The following is a 27,072-nucleotide window of genomic DNA, read 5'->3' as shown; positions in this document are numbered from 1 at the left end:
ACAGTTCAACTACCTGCAGATGTCAGAGCGGCAGCATCTTTGAAGACTGTGCCTCTCCAAGGAGGCAAGCAATGATCTACGTGCTATGATACAAGATGAGCTGAGGCCCATGGGACTTGGTGAACACCCGATGCCAATGGTGCAGAAGGTCACCATGCCACTAAACTTCATTCCAAGGGTCTACTGGAGACATATGTAGAATCTCCCAATCTGTGGCGCATCACTCCATCAAGAAGGTCCCCAAAGCTATTTTCAGGAAGATCAGCGACTATGTGCGCTACTACACCAATCCAAACAGTCAAGCTGAGAGGGTTATAAGATTTGGGGCCATCACTGGATTTCCCCAGGTGCAGGGGTCATCGACTGCACGCATGTGGCCATCAAGGCTCCCAAGGACCAGCCTGCTGCCTTCATTAAATGGAAGGGCTTCCACTCCCTCAATGTGCAACTGGTCTGCAACCACCGCTAATGGATCCTGCAGATGTATGCAGATTCCCAGGAAGCAGCCACAATGCCTATATATTCTGGCAGTCCCAGGTTCCCATGCCCCAGTGCGCCTTCAGGGATGGATCCTAGGAGACAAGGGATACCCACTGAGGACATGGCTACTGACGCCTGTCAGGAACCCATGGACAGATGCAGAGGAGAGGTACAACATTTTCCATGGGTCATCCTGAGCAATTATTGAGCCATTGATCTCCCAAGATGAGATTTAAATGCCTAGATAAATCCGGTGGAGCCCTTCAGTATGCCCGAGTGATGGTCTTGTGTATCGTGGTGGTCTGCTGTGAATTGCACAACCTGGGAGCTACATAGGGTGGAGGCGTTGACCAGTGAGGATATCATGGAGTACGATGCCTTCTCCAATGATGAGGATGTGGAGGAGGATGCTGCCCAGGCAGTGCCAGATGACGGACCCCAGACACAGCAGGAGAGGCACCATGAGCGATGCACAAGTGAGGCACAAGACACCTTTATACATTCACATTTCCTTTAAGTCTTATTGCCTTGTGGAACTGCAACAATAAAGCCTTACCCTTAAGCAGCCCTGTTGTTGCCTCCTTCATTCTGTATTGCAGCACCCAGGTGCACTTCGCACAGCGGCAAGGCTAAAGCTCTGAGTGCTTGGGGCTTAGTCTCTCATTTCCAGCCCATTGGGAGGAATGTTTTAAATGAATTCCCAAAGGGCATCAACAACAGAAAGGAAATGTGGTGAGTCAACACCATTATTTTATTCTGCGTCACAATCAATGCACAACTACCCATTTCTACTGTATCTTCACCCGTGATCCTTTAAGTGCATCTCGGTGCTGTTTTTACATCTTTTCCAGGTACTCCTATGTGGTACTCCATCTGCACTGTCAGCTGAGGTGGAGACAGGCTGCTGACCTTGCTGCCCCGGCTTGGGATGAGCTTGGTGGCCGTCCTCTAGCTGCCTGAGACATGGAGGACCCCGGCACACCGAAGGCCTCCTGCAAAGGTGCAGAGGCCACCTCTGTCAGCGGGGATGATGGAGGCACTGGCATCACTGGCAAAGGGACTTTGGAGCTACTGTTCACACCAGGAGCACCCTGAGAGGAACTCCCAGATGCAGAAGGCAGCTGATCCTCCCCACTTATATGACGCACTTGTACCTCCCTGCTGACCTGAAAGAGACATAAACCTGGTGGAGATTCCAGGTGCCTTATGCCCCTTTCAGCTTGCCAATGCTGCACAGAGCTCACAGTCAAAGTGATGGACTGCAGGTCAGCGCGCATCTCTGGCAGCCACTAATTGGGCTGCGATGGAGGAAGACAGACACACAACCGGCAGAGACATTGCAGCACCCAAGGCCTGGATCGACTCCTCCATCATCCAAGCTTGTGTACGCAATGCCTCTGGCATCTCTGCCAGATGTTACCTGACCTCTCACTGCAGCTGCAGCATTTCCTGTGTTGCCACGGACAACATAGGCATGTCATCAGCCTGGAACTCGGCATGGGTCTGACCTCCCACAGCCCTCCAACTGCCAGTACCCTGGGCTGTCACCACCTCTGTCAGCTGCCAGGCGTGTCTGTGCTATGTTCACCAGATCTAAACACGTGCGACTGCCCACCAACGTGACAGTATCTGTGCTGATGGGGGGTGTGGGGGAATTATGTGATGGTGGACCCTCTGAGGCTCTCTCCTCCACCTCAGAGGTGGGGGACTGCCCCCAGTCTCTTCAGCTCCTCGCTCTTGTCATTCGTTTTGACTGATATGAGAAATCATAGACATTGATGGATTAGGGTCCGCCTTTTGTGACATTCCAACCACCCCAATCTGTTTCTCCATTGATGCAGTGATGACCACCTGCGCAGCATGGCTAATTGGTACCAGATACACTGTTGTGCCCCAGGAGATGCTCACTCACTCTCTTGGGCAGGCGCCCATGCCTAACCCTCAGCTATAGAGGTGGGGGGGGAGGGGGCCGCCTTGTAGACCTGCCAGTTCCATGGCCTCCTCCTCCATCGGGGTGAGGACATGGAAATAAGGCACTCCACTACTGGTCTTGGCACACTCCTTCCTATTGTGGGCAGTCTTCCCTTGCAGACACAATGATGAACAAAGTTTGTCTCCCAGCAGGGAAAAGCCCAGACCTCTGAAGATGATTGTCCAGCGAAACATGATGGGGGCACACAGATGCCTCCTGCATGTTTCCACTCTCGAGGGACTATGCAGGGGAATGCAGTGACACATGGGCACCTCTCACTGAAATGCCTCAGGGGCAATTTCCAATTCCTTAATGTTAAACTCCAGAAAGCTTGTTATGGAAGGAGAATGCTGGAGCCCATCTTTACTCAGTTTGACATTCATTGTAGAGTTAAAGAACTACAACATATAGCTCTTCACTGAAACCCTCCACTAGACTAAGTGTCTTCTTATAAGTGCTCAAGTAAGACCCCAATTAAGACCCTCCATCTGCATTTAATCAAACAATTGGTCCAAAATTAACAGATTAACAGATTCCCTTCTTTCTTTTATAATACAATGTGGATTAACATGCTCAAAGAACATTTCAAAATAAATCAAAATAAATTCCATATTAGGTACAAAGTATTACATTTTGAGATGCCCCTCCTCTAGCACCCCTAACAATTTCTTTGTACTAGCATTTCTTTTTTGTGAAACAATCAATTAGCTGATGACATGCATCTACCCATTTAAGTTTGGAAATTTCCTTTCTCTCCAGCATTTATTTCAACCCAGCGAGGTCAATACATAATCTTTTCTCACTCAAACTTTTTGTAGAGTGTACATTGCCCCACAAAGAATGATTATCCACATAACCCTATCTTCAGTTTGACTCTTGCTCTGAATTTCACTCAAAACAGTTGACAAATAGTACCCCATATCCACTGGCTCCACAAGATCCAGTGTTTCCGCAGTTAAAGTGCTTTTAACGACCCGTTTTATTTTCTTAGCCTTCCAAGCTAAAGGACAACATTTCCCATTTTCATCCATCAGAAATATTATGAAACCAGCTGCACTCGAATATCCATCAGCAAGATTAGCATGTGAAGCATCACTAAAAATTATTAGCTTCATGTTCTTTGGGTCACCTAAGGATGGGAATTTCAGTACACATTTCTCCAGATATAGTTTTTTCAATGTTTTATTTGCCCTTAAAACCACCTCAATTTTCGGATGTTTCATCATCGTGCTTAACTCCAGCACATCAAAACTAACATCAGGCCTGTTCTGAGAGCACAACCAGTTTAATTGACCAATCAAGCTTCGCAATAGCTCAATCTTTGCTTTAGATATATCATCATCTTTCTGTGATGACCTAACACAATTAATCGAGATGGGAGTAACACTCTCGAAATAGGATTAGATTGTTGATTTAAAGTTATTCCAGACCTAGTCTGCTTAATATCTAAAACAATATATTCAAAGACCTCACAAGCCTGACCAATCATAAATTCTGCACCAATCTTATTAATAACATATTTCTCAAAATCCACACTACCACCCCATAAGAAATCATTAACGTGCATCATGAAGATGCCTGAACGTTTCCCTTTCTGATACCAATAAAACTTTGCAGGATCTGCTTTTAGTTGAGCGCAACCAATTTTCAATGAAACAGATGTCACCAAGAAATACCACACCCTGGAAGCATCATTGAGGTCATAGATGCATTTGTTCAGTTTCCATAGTTTTCCTTCTGCATCTGCTGCCTCTTTAGGTGGTTTCAGAAACACTTCTCTCTGAAAAGTATCACCCTGCAGAAATGTGGCTTTTATGTCAATGGATCTACACTCCCATGAATATGTGGCCAAAAGAGCTAAAATAATTTTCAAGATTACTTTTCCATCTGTAGGAGAGTGCACTCTAACATCGGTATCCCCCTATCGTTCTTCAAAACCCCTTGCAACTAGCCTCACTTCGGCCTTATAAGTTCCATTGGGAAGGACTTTTTCAGTACAAATCCATCTATGTGATAAGGCCGGCTGTCCCCGATCTGGTACCTCAGAATAAACTCCAAACTCGCCAATCTCCAATTCCTTATGTTTTGTTTTTCTTATTAGTTTATCCTCCAGTTTATCGGCAGCCTCTAAAGCTTTACGGTCAAGAGGACTTCTGCTTCTAGTTCTATTCAAAGGCTGCTCTCTAGCCTTCATTTCATTGTGGAATCTGCTCAGACTATGTTCTGTATTAGCACTTTGATGTCTTTCAGGACTACTGCTAGAAGATCTCCCTCGCACATTATCGGAGGCTCTTTCTCCAGCATGTGATCGTTTCCTTATGCGAGTTATTTCCAGACTCACTATTAGAACTTACACTGCACTTTCCTACTCTCCACTCTTTCACCCCATTCTGCCAACCTATGGACCTTGCTTCTTGGCTATTATCTTGAACATTTAACCAATAGATTTTCCTGCACATCGCACAATTGTCCATCTATTAGACCCCTCTGGAATACATGTTACCCAAGTGCCAACTCGATGCAATTGTCCTTTGGATGCGATAGCTCTTTCTTGAGTGTCATGATTCCTCACATTACTATCCAACCCTTGATCTACCTCATTCTGTTCCTCAGGGCCTTCATCACAAAACACGCGAGTATTAGAGGTACAAGGTGCATCGTTTCCCTCTATCAACTGCCTAGATTCTGAGATTTTGTAATCAACCCCGATCAATCGCAAGGAATGAACCTTAATAGCTTGAATTTCCATGCTTGGTAACTACTGTCTTAACATCATGACCGATTCCCCATGACCCTCTCTTTTATAATACACCAAATCTCCTGAATTCAATTCTGCCTCAGATGGCCTTATACAATGCCTCAGAGCTCTCCGAATTTTCTCAGAGACCTCAGCCTTGATGAAAGCCTGTCTCCCTGCATGTAAAGCATTCAAATGTGCAGAAAAATGGAACTAACTGTAGTACCCTCTAGAGCAGGAGGACTGTTGCACAGTACGGAAGGTAATTTGGGATTCCACCCATAGACCATATCCTCCAACCATCTGAAGTGGATTCTTCGCATGAACCATCCATGCCAGGGCAGTTGTCAACTTGCAGTTTGGCTGGTCAGCTAAGATTTGAGGCAGCATTTCAGCAACCACTGCATGATTCCATTCATAGAGCCCATTGCTGAAAGGACTTTCAGTTGCAGTATTCATATCCATAATGTTCATGTTTTCACACATGTCTCTGAACTCGTCATACAAATTCCCCTCCATTATCAGTCAGAAACTTAGCTGGTGCCCCAAGTCCAGTCCCTATCCATTTCTTCATAATTTTGTCTATAATCACCCTTTTGTCTTTGCTATTTATTATTGTAGAAAGACTAAATCTAGTTGCCAGGTCTATAAAATGTAGAATGACAATATTCTTGTCTTTGTCCCACATCATTAAATCCATGGCAACTACCTTGTTAAAGTCCCATGCCAATGGAAGGTTGACTGTAGGATGTGATGATGTCCTCTGATACTTTTTATAGATTCCACACTTTTCACTAATCTCTTCTATTATCCTGGCATACTTGTCATCAATCACACCTGCATCCATTAGCAGGGTTTTTAATCTCTGACAAGAATGGTGAGCAAATTGTCGGTGTAACTTTAAGACAATTTGCTTTTTATCTCTCTGATTTTAACACCTGATGCCATTAATACTTCTCTAACACTCTGACTGGAAATATCAAGTTTTGTTAAGGGCATATAAAATGCCCTGACTGGGTAAACTGCAAATTCACTGACTTTCCAAAAAAATTGCCTTATCACGCTCCATATCAAGTTTCATTTGTGCCTTTTTCATTGAAGGCATACTCAACAGTAAAAGGTATCATACTAGAGACTACATCAGTACTGATAAAATGGCTTATTCCAGCTATTTTACATGGAATTACTACTCTCTTCAGTGACTTGAATGTGTTGTCATCACCAAACATAAAGCTGGTAGTACTTTTATACTCCTTACCCTTGTGTCGATCCTTCCTACTAAGTGAATCTAGATAACATTGTAACCAATCAGTTCCACATACTGTTGATGTGCAAGCACTATCCAATACAGCGCCGTTGAATGAATCCGCAACTAACACATTCATCACAGGACGAAAATTCCTTGTGACTATTGTTAAGATGGAGGTTGGAGGAATCTAGTTCTCTAATTCCAGTACTCCACTGGTCACAACATATATTTAAATGTTTTCCCAGTTACTGATACAGCCAATTATATACTTCATATTAGTTTCAGAACAAAACTCTGTCAACCAGGTTTCATTAATAAACAACTAAAGTGTTGATTTATTATAAAACAAGACTTCAATAAAGTTGCAAAGCTGATTAACACACAGTTTGAAATATGAAAGTATAAATATCTACCCTTCTAAAATGTCCTAATACAAATGCACATACTGGTTAAAGAAAAGAATAAAGAAAATGAAAAAACTGGCTGTGCAGAGATCAATTTAAAAAAATACTTTGGCCAAGTTACTGCCAATTCTTTAAGAAAAAGTATAAGGTATGGAATGTTCCAGATGGCCCTTTGGTCTGGCGTCCGGGTATACATAGATGGCTGTCACTGGGATCTTTCTGGAACAGTTCTGTTCAGGAGACATCAAGGAGTAGTCTTGCGGGTTTTTTGGGAGAATTACTGCATCAGTGGATTCAGTTATCACACTGGATTCTCAGAAGATTTTCCATAGCAGGTGGAAAAGGATGAGTTGGGTGGCTTCCCTCTTTGCAGGATACACATCAACTGAACTCCAAACAATATCCAAAAATGAAACCAAAACTCCTGGCAGTCATAAATCCAGACATGTGACTTCCCTAAGCCTAAACAGTTCCATGGTCCATGTTCCATGGCTGTTTACTTAGCTTAAGACATGTGACTTCCAATAAGTGTTTATTTTAAACAAATTCCCAAGAGTCCTTCCAGTGATCTTTCCAAAAAAAAACAGGTCCAGGCATCTTCTCAGGTATTTTTCACATTCTTTTAAACACAAATCCTCAAAAAAAAAATTAATAATAGCAGCACCTTCACGACGCTTGTACAATTCGTGCAGATTCATCAGTATCTTCCTCTTGTGCCCCAGAATTCTCTGCATCGTGTGTTTTTTCAAGGACTCTGCCCCTCCGTTTAGGGCAGTTCATTGCATAATGATACTTTAAGTCATATCTGCAGCACCTATTAACTGTTCCTTCGGCATTCCTGGGATCCATTCGCCTTTGATTGCTGTTCCAATCCTGTCTTCCACTGTAATAGGAGCTTTCATCCTCATTCCTCTTGTCTTTAACTCTTCCATTGTACTTATATGGACCATTTTGAAATCTAGTAAACACTGAGCTCTCCATTCTTTGTGTCACCACAGAATGCCCTGTTTGTTCTACCAGGGCTGCAGGAAATGACTGTTTCCCCAGGAATTTCTTTAAGGCAGCAGACATTTGATCCAACAGGAGTCCTTGTCCAAGAATCGAATCCCAGCTTGAACCTGGAGTCTGTCCATATGTGACCAGGGATCTTCAAATTGAATTTCCTCAATCTTCTATACAATCTGTTAAAGTCCACAATATATTCCTCCATTGAATAATCATCTGTTTTTCAAAATCTATCAAAGTCTGACCATGCCTCATACGCATTCAATAGGTCATCTTTCTTGTAAATTTCATCCAATAATTCTAGCAGAAGATCCAAACCTTCATCAGTATCCAACTGACGAGCATCCAGTTCACAAAACACTTTACTTCTGATTTTATTTGTGGTAGGAAGTGACAACGCCAAGGCCATACCTTGTTTCCTCTTTGGTAGAGATGTAACCGATGTCCACATATCCACTTCATTCTTCCACTGGGCATATGGTTCAGACTCAGAGAACATCGGAGGGTAATCATAACCTGACAATTTACACTTGCCTTCTGCCATATTTTACACAATAGCCTGTGAAATTTTAGTTTTCTATGTAAAAAAAATCCTAGTTTCCAACCTTCAGCTTTAGGCAACCATCCTCTGCTACCCTGTTAAACTCCAGAAATTCTGGAGTCTATCTTTACTCAGTTTCACATTTATTGTGCCTGTAGCTCCTCACTCAAACCCTTTGCCAGTCTCAGCAAGTGTCTGCTTATATGTGCTCAAGTAAGACTCCAATTAACACCCTCCGCCTGCATATAATCAAACAATTGATATACAATTAACAGATTAACACCTAACCTCATTGCCATGGATGGGTGGCCACACCCTCTCCACCAAATGCAGTCTCTCCCTCTGACACAAGATAAGCCCAAAGGGTGGGAAGTGTATGGAGCACTCACCTTGGCAGACAGATTCAGGTCATCTTTTCCAGCACTGGATCCAGGTCCTGGGGGTGACCCCACGGCTGCTGACCTCCTCCCTCTCTCTGTCCAAGCTTGCTTGGTCAGGTGGGCTGATCTCGTCATCCCATCCCTGGGGAAGAGGACTTCTCGCCTTTCCCTTGCAGCCTGGAGGAGAATCTGGAGGGAGGCATCACTGAACCGTGGGACCACCTGGGGTCTTCCTTCTGCCACTCTGCCTGCAGGCTTCTGATCAGATTCTTGGCAGTCCCAAATGCAAGGGCACTGGAACAGCAGGCAACAGCCAGGCGGGGACTCTGGAAAAGCAGGCAGCAGTCAGGCAGGGGCACTGGAACAGCAGGCAGCAGTCAGGCAGGGGCACTGGAACAGCAGGCAGCAGTCAGGCAGGGGCTCTGGAACAGCAGACACAAGCTCTGGAGCGGCAAGCACCAGTCAGACAGGGGTTCTGGAGCAGCAAGCACCAGCCAGGCGGGGATTCTGGAAAAGCAGGCAGCAGTCAGGCAGGGGCACTGGAAAAGCAGGCAGTACTGAGTGCAGGGCTGTCAGCCCTTTAAATGTAGCATAAAAACAGAAAGTGCTGCAAATACTCAGCAGATCTGGTCGCATCTGTGGTGAGAGAAACAGAGTTAATGCTTCAGGTCGATGACCTTTCATCAGAAAAGTTGCCTTGAGCTTCCGCGGCGTCATCTGACGACGCCTTTGCTGCCGCCTCCGTCCTCTCACTGGACAGTCCCTGCATCTCCTGACTCTTAATTGGGTGGCTGCTATTTAATCGCGCTCGGCTTTTCACTCATTTACCCAACGCATGCCGCACCCATTTCCAGTAATAACTTCGGGAAATGCAGCCTATAAATAAAATTCAGCATGGTCTGTTCTAGCATAGAGGCACCAAATTTATTACCGAACAAAGTCAGTATTAACACTTCTATGTTTTGACAGGGTTTGAGTTTTATATGCAACATAGCATGGGGTCACTTTTAACTGTGACCAACACAGTGTGACTGAGGTGGCATTGGCATAAAGAAAATGACTTTGGGTCACTTTCTGTGTCAGTTACACTGGCACTGTCATTTGGGTGGGGTCCTGAGAAGGGCAGGCTGTTTAAGGTGGAAGACTTTCAATATCCAATGAGGCTCCTACAATGTGCATTGGACCTTGTTTGCAATTTTGAGGTTCAAAGGGGTGGGTCGTACACTTAAAGTGATCCCTGGAACCCTTGAGACAACATAGAAATTTGCCTGAAGAAATGTTTTAACTTTTATTTTTGTGGATCTAATGGATGGAAGAATGCACTGTTTTTAATTTTCCAAAATTCCCTAGATATGAGGAAGGTTCCATTATATTGAAAAATAGAAAATATAACTCTTTTATTCAAAAAGGGAGGGAGACTGAAAGCAGGAAACTACAGGCCAGTTAGTTTAACATCTGTCTTCGGGAAAATGTTCGAAACTATTATTAAAGACGTTACAGCAGGGCACTTCGAAAAATTCAAGGTAATCAGGCAGAGTCAACATGGTTTTGTGAAAGAGAAATCATGTTTAACCAATTTATTGGAGTTCTTTGAAGAAGTTCCAGATAAAATGGAAACGGTGGATGTATTGTACTTAGATTTCCAGAAGCCATTTGATAAGGGGCCACATCAAAGGTTATTGCAGAAAATTAAAGCTCATGGTGTAGGGGATAACTTATTGGCATGGATAAAAGATTGGCTAGCTAAAAGAAAGCAGAGCGTAGGCATTAATGGGTCAATTTCTGGTTGGCAAGATGTAACGAGTGGTGTGCTGCAGGGATCAGTGCCGGGGCCTCAATTTCTTACAATTTATATAAATGACTTGTGTTGTATGATTGACTAAGAGTGATGTCCCTTTAAGATGTTAGTAGGCTAATGAGCTAAGTACCAGGATGCAGTCATGCCAGGCTAACTCTGTAACTGTAACACCTAGAGGAAAGCTCTCTAAATAGTTTGCTGTGTACTGTATATAATAGTTTAGCTGTAATAAACCTGTTTGAGATCTTCAGCATAACTAGACTCCACGCATCTCATTTATGGCGCATCAGAAAACATAAAGAACTCATTACATGATGGCAGCTGTGTGAGAAGACAAAGGCCGGTATTTTTCCTTCAGCGGACGGCAGCTTTCCACCGACTGAAAAGATGCTGGCGAACCCACCTCCGCCTGGCCTGGGGATCCGATCCACATCTTGCGGTTCCCTGGCCTTTAATTAGTCTGAGACGGGGCTTCCACCCGCTTGAGGCAGGAGGTCTCGCCTAAGGGAGCTGCCGGTCAATCAGCAGGCCAGCAGCTCTCTTTCCCAGCAGTGCCACTGGGAGCGGTGACCACTGCTGGGACTGCAACCCAGCCATCGGGATGAAGATGTCGGGGAGCATGGAGAACGAAGGTAAGTTTTTGGTGCCTCGGCGGGGGTGATCAGTCAGGCCCCAGCAAGGCAAGGGTGGTCGATTGGGGGGACAAATTGAGTATTGGGTGTCGGGGGTGGTTGGGGCTGCAGTGGCGGTCGTCCATTGGGCATAGGGTGCCTGATCATGAGGGATCCACCCCCCCCACCCCCAGGCAGTCAGCTGGGCCACCTGCTTTTGTCAGGCGGCTTCTCTCAGGCCTGGGTCGTCTGACCGGCCATGGGTAAAATCCCCGTGGTGGCAGGTGGAGGCCCTTAAGTGGCCACTTAGGGGCCTTGATTGGCCTGGGGTGGCAGGCTGTTTTTTGCCACCGCCGCCCTGTGTAAAGTGGCTGCGGAGAGGGGATCGGGTCGGGAAGGGCACCCCGAGCCTCCTGCTCCATTTTACGCCCCCTCCACCACCAACCTGCTCTTTGTAGGGGGGGCAGGCGTAACATTCCCGCCAAAGTCTAAGTTGAAGACCACAGGTCAAACAGCTTTAAAATCGACCTTTCCTACATCCACTGGAAAGAAAATTCAAACGAAATACTGGCCCAAAAAGTGGAAAGAAGAAAGAATATACCTCCAGCTGTAGATGACAGAGCTCAGAACGACAGGCTGCAAGTAAATCGAGTGAGTCATTGGGCTGATGGTCGAGGGATACTGGTTTAAAAAAAACAAGCTTTGAAGTGCTTAAAAGATTGATTTTTTTCTAAAGATTCTGTGGAAAAAAAACCAGGGAAGACCCAACTCCTCTCCCAGGCTGATCGAGGTCAGCACCATTACAGGAGACATCCGATTGCAAAAAGTGGGGAAAACCCCGATCACTGCGGAGCCTCATCCATGCAGCCAAAATTGAAAAAGCTCATTAAATCACTCGAGTGCGAAGAACATAAACAAATTCTAGCAAAGAAAAAGCAATTAAACTGTCTATTGAACAGCTGTGTAAACAGACAAGCTTAAGTGCTGCAAGCAAGATTAACACACAGCACTATCAAACACCTATTCCTCTCAATCCAAACAGCTAGTCTAAACAACAGAGAGTTTCTTAAAGGGGAAACAGTTCAGAGTCATAGAACAAATCTTAAAGCAAGCTTTAAGCAAAGGAACAACAGGAAGATGGATACCAAATTTCCCAGCATGAACTGGAAGGCCATGGATATCCCATCTGAGTTCCAACTTTTTAAGGGAAGAATGCGATTATGCTTCACAGATCAAGTGATTGTAGAAGCAGAGAAGCAAACTCTAAAAATACTGATAGCAGTTGAAAATGAGGGCACAAAATCAATCTCTCTGGTTTATCTGAAGAGGACCCGAAAGATCCTGCAAAAATATGGAAAGTGCGAGATGATCAGCTCTGATTATGAGTGAATTTTAGAATTCGCTGCCTGGAATCGATGTCCTACAGGCAACAGCCACAGGAACCAATAGACCAGTTCATCAGTAGATGCCGAAATAAGGACAACAAAATCAATTTTTCAGAAACTGAGCTGTCGGACCGAATAATGGAGTCAGTGATTGTCTCAACACCTATTGAGGCATTTCAGAAAGACCTCTTGGGAAAAAAGAAAGGTCACAGCATTGATGCACTGCTAGAGGATGCCAAGAAATATGAAGCCATTGTCGCTGGACAACAGCATCTACAAGCACTAGGTGAAGCCAACAGTATTGGCATGATAATTAGGTCGAAAAGAGCAAGCAAGCTGTGTAGTAAGTGAGCCAAAACAAGAAATGCTGGATTCACTCAGCAGGTCTGGCAGCATCTGTGGAAAGAGAAGCAGAGTTAACGTTTCGGGTCAGTGACCCTTCTTCGGAGGTCTGGTTCACTCACCGCGAAGTTGTCCTGCATTTCAAGATCTGTGCAAGACGTGCAGTGCAAAATGACACTGGTCCCGCCTAGTCAAGAAATCTGTCTCCAAAGACGTAGCCAGACGTCACAGCAGGACACCAGAAAACAGAAGACAGGTGCAGCAACAAGGCAACAGCAGCAAGGAGAGTGCCAGAGACCTGCTTAAATGCAAGCTGATACACGAAGCCCACAACGAAACAAACCTGAGACAAGGCTCAATGAGGAGTACTTCTCAGCCAAAAGACAAACAGGGATTTCACATTGTGAACCTTACACATCATGTTGATGAATTCAAGCAACTGGTAGCTTTTGCCATTATTAACAACATGTGCCCCAAAAAAGCTGGCAAATATACACTCAGGATCAAGATTGACACCGGCGCTTGTGCAACTATCTTACTAGTCCGAATCCTGAAGGATATGTTCTGGAATTGTTGGAAATCAATGACACAACCGACAACTGCCAAGTTATCTTCACACAACAGGTCACCCATCCTTTGTAGTGGCACACTAACAATGCAATGCAGCTATGGCAAGTCAGCATGGAAATCACAAATATTCTACCCGGTAGACATGAGTGGAGCAGCAGTGGCAGGGCTACCAACGTGTAAGGACCTCAACATTGTAACTATCCACGAGGTCACCAAGATATCCATTACAGCAGAAGAGACCAAGGGTACCCACATTGAGTCAGTCCATGACTTGCAACAAATGTACCTGGATTGGTTCGACTCCATAGGAGAATTCAAAGGCAATGCCAAACTGCACCTCAGAGAGGGTGCAATTCCATCAATCGACCCTCCTATAAAATGCAGCGTGCACATACAAAAAAAGCTTAAGCACGAATTAGACGACATGGAACGCGGTGGCATCTTCCGTCGTGTGCATCATCACACAGACTGGTGCAGCTTAATCACATGCATACTGAAGAAGGATGGAGCAATCAGGGTAAGTCTAAATCTGAGGCGTCTAAACCTCTCCCTAAAGAGATGTCCCCACAAGATTCAGAGATTAGAGGAATTGAACCCCAAGTTCACAGGAGTCAAATTCTTCTCCAAGTTGGATGCTAAACATGGATATTGGTCAGTACACCTCGCTAAGGAATCTCAGGAAGTCACCACCTTCAGGACACCATTTGGAAGATATTGCTTCCAGAGACTACCCTTTGGCTTGTCTGTCAGTCAAGATTTGTTTCAGAAGCATATGGACAGAATTATAGAAAACACGCCTGGATATATATGCATTGCCGATGACATTGTGGTAATGGGGAAAACCAAAGAAGAACATGATTAAAATCTCATTTACTGATGGCAGTATCTCATTGCGAAGAGCTCATTGTTAACAGCATGAAGGGCCAGGTAAATGTAAGTCAGATCTATTTCTTTGGCTCCATCTATTCAGGTTGTGGAATCTATCCTGACCCAGGCAAAATCGAAGATGTTAGGCATATGCCTGACCCACAAGACAAGGAAGACCTCCAGAGACGTCTTGGATTTTTCAACTTGTAGAAACCTGTACTCTACAGTACTACGATCCAAGGAAGAAGACAATCCTAGAAGTCGACACCTCACAGAAAGAGCTAGGAGAGTGCAAATGTTTTATCTTCAGCACAATCCAATTACTCAAACATAGAGCATGAAACACTTGCTCTGGTGTTTGCGATCACAAGATTCCACACCTATCTGTTCGGTAAGCAGCTCACTGTTGAAACTGACAACACACCACTGGAGATGATCTGGTGCAAACCACTGACAAGCGCACCACCTCAACTACAGTGACTCTTACTACAAACCAGTAGTAAAATGGTCACCTCGGATGTACTGAGCAAATTTCCAAACCTGAGCAAGAATGAATAATTTCCACTAGATCTGCAAGTAGACAGCATGGATATTGAGGTGGAAGATGTGCTCAAAATCGATTTATTACATTTTGGTCAGCACAAATGTGACCAACTACACTCAGAAACAGCCAATGACCCATAACTGGAGGCAGCATGGATGGTCATCATAGAAGGCTGGTCTGATACGGTAAAAGAGGTGCCAGAAACCCTCAGGTGCATTTGGCCTTACAGCGATGAACTTGGTATCTCGAGAGGCATTACCTTCAAGGGAGAACAAGTGATTGTGCCCAAAGCTTTCCAACAGGACATCTTGTCACAACTTCACCAAGGCCATATCAACATTGAGCGAATAAGACAACTGGCACGAGACATTGTTTATTGGCCAGGGATCAAAAGTGACATTGATAGGCTAATGAGGATCTGTGAGACATGCCAGAGTCACCAGCTGCAACAACACAAAGAACATCTACACCAGAGTTGTCCTACCATATCGGGCGGAGGGCTGCATTACAATTTTTGCTCGGCCTGGGGGAGCTGGTGAGCAAATTTCAAAAGATAAAGGCATTAAAAATGTATCTTACTAATAAAAACAACAACAAATGTGCATTTTTGTGAAGAAGCTTTAAATGAGAAGACTAATTTATTGACTTACTTTCTTGTCACTATATTGAAAACTGAGTTAGTGACATACCTGGCATTGTTTTTTCTTGCACAAGTAGTCATTGTCTGCCCGCACACTTGTAGCAATGTGGAGTATTCTGGATAGATATTGTTACGATCGCGGTGGGAGCAACGCACTGTCAATCCATCTCCATTCACGGAGCCCTGGCGAGGATGAGGAACTGCCCTGGGTACAGTTTACACCCACGAGCCGGATGGAAACCTTTGGCAGGCCAGACGCTGGCCCATGGGCCGTATGTTGGACAACCCTGCTTTACATCCTCACAAGATTCCTTCAGTCCCTTGGTCCAAAATCGCCACTGACCTATTTTCCATTAATGGAGCTGACTTTATCTCAGTCACTGATTATTTCTCCAAATTTCTAATTGCCAGACAGGTAAAAGTCACCTCAAGTGCAGTCGTTGCAGATGCATTGGGTGCCATATTCCGTCTATTCAGTCCACCTGAAGAGATCATTTCTGACGATGGGATACAGTATACGGGCAAAGCTTTCAGGGATATGTGTGCCAAATGGGGTGTAAACCATGTGACGTCCTCACCACATTACTCTAGATCTAATGGTCTTGCCAAGCAAATGGTTCGCACAGTCAAATCACTTATTCTGAAGTGTAAGACAATGAAACAAGATTTTTGTGTTGCCGTGCTACACCTCAGAGCTGCACCTATGGATATGGGCTTACCGTCACCAGCAGAGATCATGCTTGGCAGATAAGTGCAAACGACTCTGCCAAGCCATCATCTGTCCAAATTCTCCAAGGTGCAGGGGACACTGCTTGAAAAAAAGGGGAGAATGAAGATTGTGCATGACCGACACGCAGGGGCAGAACTACCTAACTACATGTAGGACAAAAGGTCAGGGTCATACACCCCACAAGGAGAACATGCTTACCCACAGAGGTATCCAAAATATGTAGTGAGCCTAGGTCAACATCTAGCGGAGCAGTGTTGAGAAGGAACCGAAGCCAACTAAGAGAAGTATGCAATACTCCAATTGCGCTCAGCGGACTTGAAAGAACACACTCCGATGATGAGGATGTGATGGAACAACAGGACAACAACAAACACATTGACAACGTGCCTGCAAACCCAAAACAGCCAAGGGTGAAATCCACATCCCCAGAAGGTTATACCATAACCAGATCTGGAAGAGTTGTCAAACCGCAGAAACGATATATGGACTTCTAAGCTTCTACACTTGTACATTTCACAATCTCTATCCCTGTGCAATTAGTTTTGATGTTATCTTATTATATGTTTTTACTTGTAGCATATGAGACTTATCTTTGGAAAGAAAGGGGATGTTGTATGAGTGCCTTTAAGAGTGATGTCCCTTTAAGATCTTAGTATGTTCATGAGCTAAGTACTAGGATGCACTGGCGTAACCACAAGCCAGGGTCACTCTGCAACTGTAACACCTAGAGGAAGGTTCTGTAAATAGTTTGCTCTTTACTGTATATAACAGTTTAGCTGTAATAAACTTGTTTGAGATCTTCAATATAACTGGACTCCACGCATTGCATTTATGTTGCATCAGACAACATAAAGAACTCATTACAACTTGGATGAAGGGACTGAAGGTATGGTTGCTAAATGTGCTGATGACACAAAGATAGGTAAGAAAGTAAGATGTGAAGAAGACATAAAGAGGCTACAAAATTATACAGATAGGTTAAGTGAGTGGGAAAAGACCTGGCAAATGGAGCATAATGTGGGAAAATGTGAAATTGTCTATTTTGGTCTAAGAAGCATATTATCTAAATGGTGAGAGATTGCAGAGCTCTGAGATGCAGAGGGATCTGGGTGTCCTAGTGAATGAATTACAAAAGGTTAGTATGCAGGTTCAGCAAGTAATTAGGAAAGCTAATAGAATGTTATCATTTGGAATTGAATTCCAAAGTATGGAGGCTATGCTTCAATTATACAGGGTATTGGTGAGACCACATCTGGAGTACTGTGTACAGTATTGGTCTCCTTATTTAAAGAAGGATGTAAATATGTTGGAAGCTGTTCAGAGAAGGTTTACTGGACGAATACCTGGAAGGCTGTGTTTGCTAACAATGCAACCACTAGATGGCGCAGTACTTGCCCATGCGTAAATGCAGCCTCATGCACTGAAACATCACTGTCTGCGACATTTTTGGCAGCTGCCAGTAGTAAAGATGGCGCTGCTCACTTTATCACAAAAACAAAAACAAATGAAACTCAAATCACCAGTGGCTGCGTTTTCATCCGCATGCGCAAATTAGTCTTGGCAAACCTGTTGCAGCAGCATACTGACAGCAAGGCTCCATTCTGTGCATGTCCGAAGCTGGGAGTGCTCTGATGATGTCGGCACTGGATTGCGTTGTCAGGAGTCACTTTGTGGAATGGGCAGGTTGTCTTATGAGGTAAGATTGGACAGGCTAGACTTGTTTAGGAGAGTAAGACGCGACTTGATTGAAACATATAAGATCCTGAGGGGTCTTGACAGGGTGGATGTGGAAAGAATGTTTCCCCTTGTGGGAGAATCTAGAACTAGGGGTCACTATTTGAAAATAAGGGGTCACCCATTTAAGAAAGAGATGAGGAGAAATGTTTCTCTTTCAGTGTTGTGAGTCTTTGGAACTCTTCCTCAAAAGGCAGTGGAAGCAGAGTTTTTGAATATTTTTAAGGCAGAGGTAGATAGATTCTTGATAAGCAAGGGGGTGAAAGGTTATCAGGGTAGGTGGGAATGTGGAGTTGACGTTACAATCAGATCAGCCATGATCTTATTGAATGGCAGAGCAGGCTCGGGGGCTTAGTGTGTTTGTATGCTCTTCCTGACCCACAGATAAATACTCCGACCCATGCATGCGTGTTGTTCCCCACCTCCCATAACCCCCTTTCCCAGGATTGCTTCCCTTCCTTCCTAATTTATATGGGTTAATGCTTTTGCAAAAATAAAGGTGAGAAATTTCAGAACAGGTAAAGCATTCATAAGTGGTCTCAAGAAAGAACTTCAAAGGCCTAGATTTTTGTTTTGTTTTTTAAAAAGGATTTTTTTTATCCTTGTTTTTGAATATAGTGAGGCAGTACTTTGATTAAAAAGTGCTCTTAGATGTTTCTGCACTTAAACCTCAACATCGAAAATCACATAATTACAGTTGTCTTTTTTCTGTGCTCACCCATGAATTGGAATGAGACTGACAAAAATCATTTCATTTGGGCCATTACAGTTGGAGAGCAAAATAGTTTTGTTATCCCATCGGCATGGTCTGAATGCAAACCCAAATGCTCATGCTAAAACAGCAATGCACAAACCATTTCCTTAAAAAAGTATATTGAGAGCTATGAAGAGCAAGCAATAGAGTGGGTTTGTGTGCAGCAAAACACTAACATGGTGAAAATACAGATTGCAGAGCAATGCTTGACATGTCCTGACAACATCACATAATTCTGCACCATTTTGATATTCATCTTTATTGTACAGTGGTTCTAGAATTCTTTTGTAAAATGCATGTTTTGCAGCATAAACCTAAACAAAAATAACATTTTTTCCTGAGTGGGTTGATTTGTGAAAAAATGATATGTGATGCATCAAAAGTACTGATAATTTTTCAACAGACAGGGAGATTTATTTGTGATTTAATATGTGCAATAGATTTTTTATAGTCTGATTTAATAGGAAGCAGCTTCTTAGTTTGAAAAATAGATTTTAAAATTCTCATCCTTATTTTCAAATGTTATTTTATTTATTTATTTATTTTAGAGCTACAGCACTGAAACAGGCCCGTCAGCCCACCGAGTCTGTGCCGACCATCAACCACCCATTTATACTAATCCTACACTAATCCCATATTGCTACCACATCCTCACCTGTCCCTATATTCCCCTACCTATACTAGGGGCAATTTACAATGGCCAATTTACCTATCAACCTGCAAGTCTTTGGCTGTGGGAGGAAACTGGAGCACCCGGCGAAAACCCACGCAGACACAGGGAGAACTTGCAAACTCCACACAGGCAATGCCCAGAATTGACCCCAGGTCTCTGGAGCTGTGAGGCTGCGGTGCTAACCACTGCACCACTGTGCCGCCCTTTCAATGCTTCATCCTTCCCTATTTCTGTAACTTCTTCCAGACCTACAACCCTCCAACAGATTTGCGCTCCTCCAATTCTGGCCTCTTGAGCATCTCCAATTTTAATTGCTCCACCATTGGTGGACGCGCCTTCAACTTCCTAGCCCCTTAGCTCTGAAATGCCCTCCCTAAACCTCTCTGCCGCTCTACCTCTCCCTTTCCCCCCTTAGAACGCTTTTTAAAACCTATCTGACCTACTATATCCTTATGTGGCTCCGTCTCAAATTTTGTTTGATAACAGTCCTGTGAAATGCCTTGAGACATTTTCCTATGGTAAAGGTACTATAAAAATGAAAGTTGTTGTTGTATTATAGCATTATTTTATTGCTTACAATAAAATGCTTGAGCTCCACTGCACAGAATTCTAAATGCGCAGATGTGCAATCTTCCTTTCTGCTTGAAGCAAGCGCTGGATTTTTAAAACTCATTAAGTGTAGGTGCAGAGACGAGTGCGATTTGAAGATCACGCTCTTAGAAGCTGGCACTGAGACCCATTGCCTCTGGAATGTGAAGCCATCTTTAAAGGGATGCTGGAGGCAGGGAACAGGTAGGGCGCATGCCTCCAATTAAGTGCCCATTGAACTCATTGAGGAACTCTAACAGGTTTTTCAGCAGCAGTTTTTAATTTTCAAAGGCTGAGAATGTGGAAGACCCCATGTGGGGAACACGGCAGGGTGTTCACGGTGGGGTCATGAAGTCTATGGGAGCAGCTGACTAAAATACTGCAGAAGCACAAAGTAAAGTGCTAGGCCCCCACCTGCCAAGAATGATCCACATCAATTTTGTCACAAACATTGATTTTTAACTGTTGTTGGAGCGAGGAAATGACTTGTTAAACAGATCAGTCGTAGCTGGAAAAAAACATTTACATACTAACAGACATTGAAGTGGAGGAAGCACATTCCAGGGCCTGCTAAGGAGGTTACTATCCACAAGGGCCAGGACTGGTTAGACCAGCTGGTCACATAACTACCTGGCTGTTCCAGGGTTTTCTTTTGAACTGGCCACAGAGAGTTGGAAGGCAGAAAGTCTGTTTGCTCCTGGACTGAGAAGATCTCACCTGTCTGCTCCCATCTCTTTCTCACAAGCCTCTGAATCCACTGAAGACACATCAACCCCAAGAGAGAAAAGTATCCTATAGCAAACAAGGTTTAAGAAGAATACTGGGCCCCAACAAAAAGCAAGCTCTACCTACAATCAAGGACTCTTCAGTGAGCTTGAAAAACCGTAACAACAATTCTTCAGATATTGCCTCAAACTTTTCCACATTATTTTTCTTCTGCTCTTTTCTGTCTCAATTTGCATGTGTGTATCACGTATGCATGCTAGCATGTGTGCATCGTGTATCCGTATGCGTCAACTGAATGAGGTTTATGTTTAATAAATTTCAACTTTTCTACTTTAAACCTAAGAAAGCTTGTTTGTGCTGGTTTCTTTGCCTTATAATTGAAAAGCGGTGAACAAGGATTCACCAAGGGGGAGCTAATGAAACCCTGTTACAGTAAGACCAGGTGAAGGCTGAAAGGGAACCCTAGACCTCTTTCTCATCTCGTCGTAACACTGTGTATACAGCATCTGGGCATGCACATTACTTTCATCATTCCATCATAAAGAACTTCAAAAATGTGGTCAGAAAATTAAAATGGCAGAGTACACAATACAAATCTGATCTACAGAGAAAATAGTACAATTTTATTTTATTGTCATTTTTCCTCCTACACAAACACTTAATACCATTGTGGGCCTTCCCACCACAAGGATAATAACATGCAAGAATAGCCTGCAGATTCACCATTTATGTCTAAATAAATAAAGCATGTTTTTCTTCTGAATCCTCTCAGCAACAATCTGGAGCAAAGAACATACAGACTCTGAGCACATATTGCATCATAGATCATGAGCAAAGAGCCTTTTGTGAAAAGAAAAGATTCACAACCCATGCTTGTGCTCTGAAACAATTTATAAAATAAGGCCCACTGACAATACCTTTTCAATCAGATACAATAAGGAGTATTAGTATATTTTGATTGCACTGAAAGCACAATTAGGATAGACAAAGCTATTTGAATTATTTATCGTTGCTATTTTTTACACACTGGTTTATAAAATACATGTGGTGCCCTTGGAAAGAGGCTGAAGTGAAGAATGAAATCTTTATGCTTTCCTCTTGCACTAGCCTTAAAACTAAAAAGCAGCATCCATGTGTTTTTTTTTAATTCTCTTTCCATTAACCCTTTTCTCTAGAAGGATTTTCCAATACAATTTTCCTGGCACCCAGAATATTTAGTGCGCTGAGTGGCAAGGTTACTATCAATAAAAACTTGAAAAGTGAACTCACCTACAAATACTGCTGGCAGAAAACTTCATGAAATTTCCCAAAATGTAAATACAGTGCAATGGGAGGAATAGAGAATGAGTTTCAAAATACTACAACTACAACATTTCCAAAAGATTTGTGTTCCTGCACCATAGTAATGTGCTAATTAACCTGGTGTGACACACATTGAGACTGTGCCTGGGCTTTGGTTGCAATGGAGGATGGTCCTGAGGTTTGGCTAATCTGGGTATAGTCCTGATGAGTTTGTTAGTGTGGTGTGGGTGTCCTTAAGTCTTGGAAACCTGTGGAGGGGGAACCTAACATTTGGCAGAACTGCGAGCTGGAATGTTTGGTGCACTCACTGGTAGATTTCAACAACAACAACTTGTATTTATATAGCATCTTTAACATAGTGAAATATCCCAAGGCACTTCAAGAAAATTTGACAGCAAACTATATAAGAGATATTAGGACAGATGATCAAAAGCTTGATCAAAAATGTAGGTTTAAGAAGCGTCTTAAAGGAGGAGAGAGAGGTGGAAAGGTTTAGGGAAGGAATTCCATAAATTCTGGTGTCTTATCAGCAATAAGGAGAGGGAGAGGCCATGGGCCTGCCAGAGTAAAAACACAAACTAGGCTTTCATTTATACAGCACCTTTCATGACCAGTAAATGTCTCAAAGTGCCTTACAAGCACTTTTGAAGTGTATTCACTGCTGAAAATTAGGAAACAGGGCAGTCAATTTGCACACAGCAAGCTCCCACAAACAGCAATGTGATAATCCAACCTCTACCACCTAGAAGGACAAAGGCAGCAGATGCATGGGAACACCACCACCTGCAAGTTCCCCTCCAAGCAGCACACCATTCTGACTTGGAACTATATCAGCGTTCTTTCACTGTCGTTGGGTCAAAATCCTGGAACCCCCTTCTTAACAGCACTGTTGGTGTACCTATACCCCAAGGACTGCAGCAGTTCAAGAAGGCAGCTCGCCATCACCTTCTCAAGGGCAATTAGGGATGGCAATAAATGCTGGCCTAGCCAGTGACCCCCACATCCCATGAACAAAAACAAAAATGACCAGATAATCTTTTGTAATGTTGATTGAGAGATGAATATTGGTCAGGACACCAGGGATAATTCCCCTACTCATCTACCCTTCTTCGTAATAATGCCATGGGATTCTTTATGTCCACCTAAGAGGGCAGACAACTCATTCAAAAGGCAGCACATCTGACGCTATAGTGCACTCCCTCAGTCCTGCACTATAGTCAGCCTTGATTTTTGTGCTCAAATCCTGGAATGGGACTTGAATCTACCAGGTTCTGACTCAGACCTGAGAGTGCTATCAACTGTGCCATAGATGATACCATGGGCCTTATTTTTAAAGCCCGCTGGGGACAGGAGCAGGTGCGCATGCAATTTAAAAATCGCGTTCTCAGAGGTTGGCACTGGGTCACGCCACTTCTGGAATGAGAAGCCATTTTTAAAGGGACACCAGGAGGGAGGGAATGGCAACCCAGCACGCCTCCAATTAAGTGCCTGTTGAGCTCATTGAAGAGCTCACTAACAAGCTTGTCAGCAGCAGTTTTCAATTTTCAAAGGAATGAAGTGGAGAAAATGGCATGCCTGGAACAAGGTAGGGTTTACAAGTTGTGAAAACTGAATTTCTATGCAACCGGATCATTCCGGAGATCAGCTGTGGACCTAGGTGGCATCTCGTGGTCGGCAGCTCATCATGCCATCAGGCAGGTCCCGACTGCCATTTTCAGGAGAGCAGGGGACTACATCCACTTTGACACAGCCAGGCCTGTGCAGGCAGACAGGGCATTGGGGGCCATGAGGGCTATGGGAAGGGCTGATTTACATAATGAAGAGGCCCGAAATAAATTTCAGCTGCTCCAAAAGTGCCACAGAGTAGCCATTGCTGCAGCTGTAAGACTTGCTTTTCTCAGTGGTGAGTGGCAGGAATCCGAAGAGGGCCGTGAGGTAGCTGGCATCACAGGGGGAGCTGGGGTTGGCAGGGGAAGGCCTGGTGAATGCACAAACCCCAGCTGAGAGAGTTCACATGGGAACAGGCTACTCTGACATTGGACAGAGCAGACAGGATGAGCTGCAGCAGATGCAACCTCCGGGATAGCAGGAGGCCAGAGGACCACAGAGGGGGGCTGCAAGACATCGGGTCTACCACCCAGCAGGCAGCTACCTGCAAATGACAGAGCGCCAGTGTCATAGAAGGCTACACCTATTTAGGCAGATATTCTCAGATCTGTGTACTCTGATCCACAGTGACCTGAGGCCTCACAGTCCCCAAAGGTCTCCATCGCCCTGAATTTCTATGCAACCGGATCATTCCGGAGATCAGCTGTGGACCTAGGTGGCATCTCGTGGTCGGCAGCTCATCATGCCATCAGGCAGGTCCCGACTGCCATTTTCAGGAGAGCAGGGGACTACATCCACTTTGACACAGCCAGGCCTGTGCAGGCAGACAGGGCATTGGGTTTTGCCTCCATCACTGATTCCCCCAGGTGTAGGGCATCATCGATTCTGCCCATGCGGCCATCAAGGCACCCAGTTACCGGCCAGTGAGATCCATCAACAGGAAGGGTTTCCACTCCCTCAATGTCCAATTGGACTGCAACTACAAGAAGACCTTCCTCCATGTGTGCGCTCTCTTTCCTGACAGCTGCCATGACACCTTCATCCTCCCTCAGTCCAGGCTGTCTGGGATCTTCACTCCATCCCCCAAAGTGCATGGATGGGGACAAGGGAAATCCCTTGAGGAGATGGCTACTGACCCCTCTACAGGTGCCCCCAGACAGAGGAACATGGTGAAACAACCCATGCTACCTGCTCAGCAGGCCAACCATTGAGTAGGCCATCAGGCTTCTGAAGATGTGATTTTGGTGCCTGGTGGTTGGTGCCTTCCAATACCCTCCTGCACGGGTTTCAGTGGGCTGATGTGCTCTCCATATCATGACCCTCCAGAGAGGTGTGGACCTTGAGGACAATGATGCCCTGGAAAGCGACAGCTCATCGGGGAAGGAGCAGGAGAGTAGGAGGAAGAGGGGGGTGAAGGGGGTTAACTTTGAACAGAGGGGCTCCTGCTGCACAATGAGGTGACTTCCTCCTGCCACCCTCCGAGAAGAGGACCTCCCTCCTTTCCCTGACGGCCTCCAACATTTGATCCAAGTCAGCCTCGATGAAGGAAGGGTCTGCCGTGCCCCTAGTTCCAGGCCTCCAGCTCCCCTGTGACATCTCACTTCCCTCTGGTGCACTGGAGGGTTTTGGCACAAAGTGCAGATCTCTCCCTCAGGACAACCATCAGCCTCAGTGATGTTGCTGTGGGAGTCTGCAGGAGCTCCACACTTGATCTGACCCACCTCCATTCCCGGCCCAATCGGCTCTAAGTTGACAGGAGACCTGTCTCCTCACCAATTAAGGGCTTACCCATTTGAAAATCTGAATCTGAATCAGTTCCCCAATGGAGGTGGGTTTCTGACCCAAAACCGGACCAGGCTCCTGTTTCCCACTTCCTTAACAAAAATCCAGCCCCATGTGTTAGTTGCATGTTAATTGTCTTTAATTGCATGCAGGTAGTTGCGCTAACTGGTGATGCAGGTGTTTTTTTTTAATTCGTTCATGGGATGTGGGCATCGCTGGCCAGGCCAGCATTTATTGCCCTTCCCTAATTGCCCTTGAGAAGGTGGTGGTGAGCTGCCTTCTTGAACCACTGCAGTCCATGTGGGGTAGGTACACCCACAGTGCTGCTAGGAGGTGAGTTCCAGGATTTTGACCCAGCGGCAGTGAAGGAACGATGATATAGTTCCAAGTCAGGATGTTGTGTGACTTGGAGGGGAACTTGCAAGTGGTGGTGTTCCCATGCATCTGTTGCCCTTATCCTTCTAGAGGTACAGGTAGTGGATTTAGAAGGTGCTGTCTAAGGAGCCTTGGTGCAAAGCTGCAGTGCATTTTGTAGATGATACACACTGCTGCCACTGTTCATTGGTGGTGGAGAGAGTGAATGTTTGTAGATGGGGTGCCAGTCAAGCAGGTTGCTTTGGCCTGGATGGTGTTGAGCTTCACGAGTGTTGCTGGAGCTGCACCCATCCAGCCAAGTGGAGAGTTGGGGCGGGGGAGAGGAGAGCATGGAAAAGACATCCCAGATTGACAGCATTGGTTTCTAACTTACTATGGGATTCCAGCAAAGATTGAATTTTGTGTTTTATAATTTGTTCCTAAACATGTATCTCTGTGTCTGTGTCTGTCTCACAGTTGTTAGTAATTAGATGGTTTACATTTTCTAATTATCTACAAAAGACAGGTCATAATTAGAGATTTTCTATTTGCTTTCAAATTCAAAGCATCCTTTTTAACTCAAGGAAGCACAGAGGAAAGCATCAAATGTTCTGGCCTACTGTAGTGCAACTCCTACCAGCCAGTTAGGCAGACAAAATGCCAAAGTTTGTTTCTATACAACAGCAGCTGCAGATTGACTATCACCTTTCTGTATAAAGTCCTGCACTGACCTTTCTCAACTGAGAATATCTGAACTATGAAGAGGAAGTTAAAAAAGGAATAAAACAAAAATAGAGCAGTAAAAAGGATACAATGGATGAGAAATAGCAGAAGCAAAAAGAGAGAAATGAAAAGGAAAGGTAAATGAAAGGAGAAACATTTTTAAAAACTATATAGAGAGCATATAGAATTATTGAGTGCTACAAAACTATATAAAACACAGAATATGCTTACATAATGGCTCGGAGATTGCGAAGTAAGGGCGCTAACCACTGGCCTCGAAGTCAGTGTCGCTGAGAGATCTAATGATCTATCTGATGAGAATTTCACCTCTATCTCTGTGCAGTGGTATTGCAACTAAAATGTTTTTTACTGGGATTCCCAACATGGAGCTGGATTGATGTCATCAGGCTGTCCAAGCAGCCAATCAAATTAAAGGTTTTTCACAGACACACAAACAGGAAACAAAAAGCACAAAAATAAAATCACTTTTAAAAAATTGTACATACAGCAAATTAAAGATTGGACATACATATACACAAGGTAGAAGCTAAGATATTCCGGAAAAAAAAATTC

At 44.3% G+C, this 27,072-nt stretch overlaps 1 long non-coding RNA gene across 1 annotated transcript in view; it reads right to left on the bottom strand.

Annotated features, from left to right (window-relative positions):
• LOC137374109 (uncharacterized) overlaps positions 1 to 26,818 on the bottom strand; it is a 44,939-nt gene extending 18,121 nt beyond the window's left edge. The window contains exon 1 of the long non-coding RNA XR_010975764.1: positions 26,731 to 26,818. This is a non-coding gene — a long non-coding RNA (uncharacterized lncRNA). The remainder of the gene's footprint in view (positions 1 to 26,730) is intronic.
• Positions 26,819 to 27,072: the final 254 nt, after the last annotated feature.

The sequence above is a fragment of the Heterodontus francisci genome, chromosome 10 (assembly GCF_036365525.1).
Source record: "Heterodontus francisci isolate sHetFra1 chromosome 10, sHetFra1.hap1, whole genome shotgun sequence".
NCBI classification, from domain to species: Eukaryota; Metazoa; Chordata; class Chondrichthyes; order Heterodontiformes; family Heterodontidae; genus Heterodontus; species Heterodontus francisci.
The sequence above is the reverse complement of the archived record's forward strand: the minus strand, read 5'-3'. Positions and strand labels throughout refer to the sequence as shown.